This window comes from Schistocerca nitens, chromosome 2, assembly GCF_023898315.1.
Source record: "Schistocerca nitens isolate TAMUIC-IGC-003100 chromosome 2, iqSchNite1.1, whole genome shotgun sequence".
In the NCBI taxonomy this organism is placed as follows: Eukaryota; Metazoa; Arthropoda; class Insecta; order Orthoptera; family Acrididae; genus Schistocerca; species Schistocerca nitens.
Genome location: NC_064615.1, coordinates 713,122,891 through 713,128,548, shown reverse-complemented (window position 1 = coordinate 713,128,548; position 5,658 = coordinate 713,122,891). Strand labels below are relative to the sequence as shown.

At 42.9% G+C, this 5,658-nt stretch overlaps 1 pseudogene; it reads right to left on the bottom strand.

Annotated features, from left to right (window-relative positions):
- Positions 1-5,294: 5,294 nt before the first annotated feature.
- On the bottom strand, positions 5,295-5,412 carry LOC126238009 (5S ribosomal RNA; annotated as a pseudogene).
- Positions 5,413-5,658: the final 246 nt, after the last annotated feature.

Genomic DNA, 5,658 nt, shown 5'->3' with positions numbered 1-5,658 from the left:
GATGAGTCCCGCTTCAACGTGTCCTACAGTGATGGCCGCATACGTGTCCGGCGGTAACGTGGTGAGCGCAACCTGGAGGCCTAAACTCTGGAGGGGCATAGCGGACAAACAAGAGGTGTGATTGTTTGGGGTGCCATTGGTTACAACAACTCTCGCCTCGTACGTATTGTGGGCACTTTGAACAGCAACCGGTACCTAACGGAGGTTGTGGAGGCTGAGGTACTCCCCCTCCTTCAGGCATCTCCACAGGCCACATTTCAGCAGGACAATGCCCGGCCACATATTGCGAGGAATGCACAGGCCTTCTTCGAAGAGCGACGGGTACAACTGCGTCCCTGGTCTGCACGTTCACCAGACAATTCGCCCATTGAACATGTTTGGGATATGGTTGGTCGGCGCCTGGTGCGTCACGGTCCACTAGTAACGGGTGTCACGGATTTGTGGGCTCGGATACAAATTGGGTGGAGGGAAATCCCTCAGGAACGTATTCAGAACGTTATTGAATCAATGCCACGGCTTATAGCAGCTCTAATTGCAGCGCGTGGTGGCCACACGACATATTGAATAGTAGGGCTCAAAGGGCAGATTTGAAAAGGTAATCATTGTTACTTGCCATGTACCTTACCTGTGGTATTAAATTAATTGAATTTACGCGTTTCCTTCTTGGTATTTCAATTTCCACAAACGGTAGGGTACTTAAATCAATTACCACAGTTAGCAACGGGTAGCTGCAACACAATAAATTTGCTTAAACATTACTTCAGTGCAGCAGCTAGTAGCTATTTCAGAAGTTCCTTATTTGATCTTATCTACATGTCCTTTTTTCCCCACGTTGAACCTTGACTCTGCAGCAGAGTGTGAGCTGATTGAAAATTTCCTGGTGAATTAAATCTTTGTATCGGACTGGAAATCGAACCTGCGACTTTTGCCTTTTCTTAAGTCGATACCTCTTCTCCTACCTTCCAAATTTTACAGACGTTCTCCTGCTTATCTTGTGGGGACAGCACTGTCGGAAGTTTTGACAGCTTCGTTCACATCCAGTTGGAGGTGCAAACTGTTCTTTGTCTCTCAGATATTTCCATACTGTATTAGTGGTTCAAACATATTTTCAGGTATTTAGGGTTAACAGAGGCAATCTACGTTTACATTCCAATTTATTCGGATCATAATTTGACGAGACACTCCACCAGAAGTTATGCACAAAACATTATCTACTATAGCGAAGTAATTTACGAGCGTATCGTAACGTTCTCTGTGCTTCTTGCAAGCATAATGCTGAAGGATGCTCAACAGCTTAAGGCAAAGCTCGCGAAAAAATGAAAATTCCAACGGACGTAATATGCAGCACGCTGCAATCACATAAATAACCTGGGCTATGCTTGGAATGTCTCATCATCTTCTTCTATATTACACTGCCAACAGAGCTGTTTAGGTGTAATCTGAAGCACACAAAATGGAGAGTGCAGTACGGGTGACACAGAGTAATTTCTCGCGAAATTCACTCGTGTCTTACGGAGAGATTAGTGGCACTGCTTTCGTAGGTGGACGTAAAGTAACAAACATAATTTTTCTAAACTGACAAACAAAATACTTTTTCTAGACAGTGATATCTAAACAGACGAGAAAACGAGAAATTTGGGATGGTGAGACTGTCCGAGGAGATGAAGTACACGACACGGACGATTCACTATTAAATGTACAGGGAATCACAGTAACTGTCAAGAATAATCAGCGTATACAGCAGCCTTCGTGAAACAGATGGATGTTTCCATAAACATCACGGTCACGTTTATCAGTAGCTACAGTTTCAGCTTACGAAATAGAGTCATCGTCTTTTAGGCCACTCAAAGTGTCAGCCATTTTCTTACGATATTTCCAGAATAACATTACTGAATGCACCAATTATCTGTTGCTTTAGAGTAATTAAACGTTGTCACACACAGGAAAGCATCATACTATCTACTTACCTTAGGTACTGCTATTGCACAGATTTTTCCTTTTTTTCTTCCCAGTCTTTTATTATTTTCCTCTCAAGAACACGGCTGTTCTGGTGACAGGTATCTCATATGAGACTGCTACAATTTATAATGCGAAAGACTTCCTATTTAATTAAGAGAAGTATCACCACGCAAAGAAAGCAAACAGGTAAGATTACCCGTAAAATAGTTCTCTCTACTGACGTCCACAACTCTTAGTTGCTGTAATATCGATGATTTATGAACACTGTATACAATGCAGCAACCAGCAGCAAGCGTCATTTCCCGACATACACTTGCGTCACTCACAACGTAACTCCACGACAGGCGGATGAGTGGCCCTTTATTTATCTTTCCGTTTTGCACTGAGCTAGCAACTGGCAGTATGACGCAAGAGAGGTCCACTCGTGCGGAAGACAAGATTTGCACAGACGCTAAAGTGTCGTCGTGAGGTAAGGGTTACCACCACCGTATTTTCTCTCTGGTCACAGTAGAGATCTGGACGTAGCTCATGTAACTTTCAGATGCATTTATTTATGCTAGTTCCTCAATCATTATTTAATGAAACAGGTTACATAGCTGCTGCTTTTCGATATAAATACCCGTAAGTAGGTGAGAAGTCTTAACACTACCAGATTTTCTGCGTTTCTTCAGTTTTCTGAGACACGTAAGCAGCATTTCGCTCACGCTGCTGGGAAAATACGAGACTGTTTACAGTTGCAATTTTGAAAAAAATGTCGAGAAAATTCCTGTCGTAGAGAGCTATACATACTACTCGACAATGCTCTCGATAAAAAATTATGAAAAAAAAGTATTTTACAGTACGTACCGTAATGTACGTTCATGTGTGTTGTCATGTCTTCAGTCTGAAGTCTGGTTTGGTACAGCTCTCCACACCATCCTGTGCAAGTCCCTTCATCTCTGCATAACTAAACTCCATTTGAACCTGCTTTTGTACTCGTCTCTCGGTCTTCCTCGACAATCCCCACCACCGCCCACACACACACCCACACACACACACCCACACACACCCACATACACACTTTCCCCTCCAATACTAAACTGGTTATGCCTTGATGTTTTGCTATGTGTTCTACCAACAGATCACTTCTTTTAGTCAAGTTGTGCTACAAATTTCTCGTTTCTACAGTCCTACTCTGCACCTCCTAATTAGTTACGCGATCTACCTTCTAATCTTCGGTATTCTTCTGTAGCACCACATTTCAAAAGTTTCTATTCTCTTCTTCTCTAAACTGGTTGTCGTCCATGTTTCACTTCCATACACAACGACATTCCAGACAAGACCTTCAAAGAAGTTTTCCTAAAATTTAAAAATATATTTGATGTTAACAAATTTCTCTTCTTCAGAAACGCCTTTCTTCGCATTGCAAGTCTTTAGTGCATATACTCTCTACTTCGGCCGTCATAAGTAATTTTACTGATCAAATTCATCCACTAGTTTTAATCACTCATTTCCCAAACTAATTATCTCGGTATCACCTCATTTAATTCGACTACTTTCCATGACCCATCTTTTGCTTTTGTTGGTGTGCACCTTATATCCTCCATTTAAAACGCTTTCCATTCCTCTAAAGTGCTCTTCCATGTCCTTTGCGTCCCTGGCAGGATTAAAATGTCATCAGAAAATACTCAAGTTTTTGCTTAAGAAAAGAGCACAGACTGATATACATCTCTTAGCGAGTATCCAGTCTACGGGGTCGGCTATTTTCGTGATCTTTGGTATTTGTTTTATTTGTTTGTGTTCGGACGACCTTCCCGTCGCACAGTCGTCACTTAACAAATGGTTCAAATGGCTCTGAGCACGAGCACTATGGGACTTAACATCCGTGGTCATCAGTCCCCTAGAACTTAGAACTACTTAAACCTAACTAACCTAAGGACGGCACACACATCCATGCCCGAGGCAGGATTCGAACCTGCGACCGCAGCAATCGCGCGGTTCCTGACTGAGCGCCTAGAACCGCTAGACCACCGCGGCCGGCGTCACTTAACAAATCAGGGAAAATAATGAGGAGGGAAAACAGTGTGTGCCATCTGTCTGTGAATCGTGTAAACTTTGTTTTGTATGTTGTCGCGTTCTAACAGTTTGCGTATTTTGTTTTCTGAAGCAGAAATTGACGATCAGTTCTCCACTTGTTTAAAGAAGCGCGGAAAACAACACTCAGGCTGGTACCAGTCGAATATTCGTTAATCCCTATCGCGAGCTAACGAGTTAAGCTACCCTAGCAGGTCATTAAACAGTTACTAAGGCCATTTTATAGTTTCAAGCAGTCATGGACAAAGCTAAATAAATCATACGTAGTTTACATCAGCCCGATTTCTAGCGTTTAATGGAACTGGTAAACGTGTTGTTAGATATGAGTTTCATTCCATTCCTTGCCAGAGCGAGGATGTCAGAGAACGAGTACTACTGTACTTTTGATAAGAAAATTGGAATAATACTGTCCTTGATTTCCTGATATAACATGGCCCTAAAAACAATGTGTTTTAATTTTCGAATTGAATGGACATGCAAAATTTTGAATAGCTCCCTAAAGCACTGCTCCTTTAATAGTGCACACGAGACATCAGTGGTGTTTGGCCTACAAATTACAGAGACAAGAGATGTGTAATGTATCTTGTGTGTGTTGCGTGCAGATCGAAAAATACCGTACCAGCGTCGGGCTAGCAGCGCTCGTCCTATCTACACGATAACTGGCTGACTCTGCTCTATTGACTGATGACCATAGATGTTAAGTCCCAAAGTGCTCAGAGCCTTTTGAACTCTGCTCTATTCCAGAGTTTTCCAGAAACATCTAGTCAAATATTTCATCCCCACACAAACATAACTGACCGTGTCGAAACCACTTCTCCAGTGAGCACCTGAGAGGAAGAACACTCTCATCAACAAATCTGTCCGTAAAAATGTTACTGACCTTGAAATACTGAATGTAGCAGAGACAAAGCACAGTGAACGGAAGTTCATTAGCAACATGTGCAGAAACGAGAGTGTAATTATAAGAGTCAAAGGATATGAAATAGAATCAATAGTTGAGAAAGGAGTGAAACTGATATATAGCCTAACCCCAGAGTTATTCAGTCTGTATGTTGAGTAAGCACTCCGTCTTCAGGCCACAAGTGGCCCATCGGGACCATCCGACCGCTGTGTCGTCCTCAGCTGACGATGCGGATAGGAGGGGCGTGTGGTCAGCACACCGCTCTCCCGGGCGTTATGATGGTTTTCTTTGACCGGAGCCGCTACTATTCGTTCGAGTAGCTCCTCAACTGGCATCACGAGGCTGAGTGCACCCCGAAAAATGGCAACAGCGTAAGGCGGCCCGGATGGTCACCCATCCAAGTGTCAGCCACGCCCGACAGCGCTTAACTTCGGTGATCTGACGGGAACCGGTGTATCCACTGCGGCAAGGTCGTTGCCATGTTGAGTAAGGAGTAACAAAAACCAGTGAAAAATTTGGAAAGCAAATCAAAGTTTAGGGAGAAGAAATAAAAACCTTAAGGTTTGGCTACGATGTTGTAATTCTGTCAGCAAAGGACTTGGTCGATAACTTGAAGGCATTGGAGAGTGCCTTGGAGTGATTTTGCATGATGAATATCAACGAAAGTAAAACAATGGTAATGGAATGTAACCTGACTAAACCAGGCGATGCTGAGGGAATTAAAT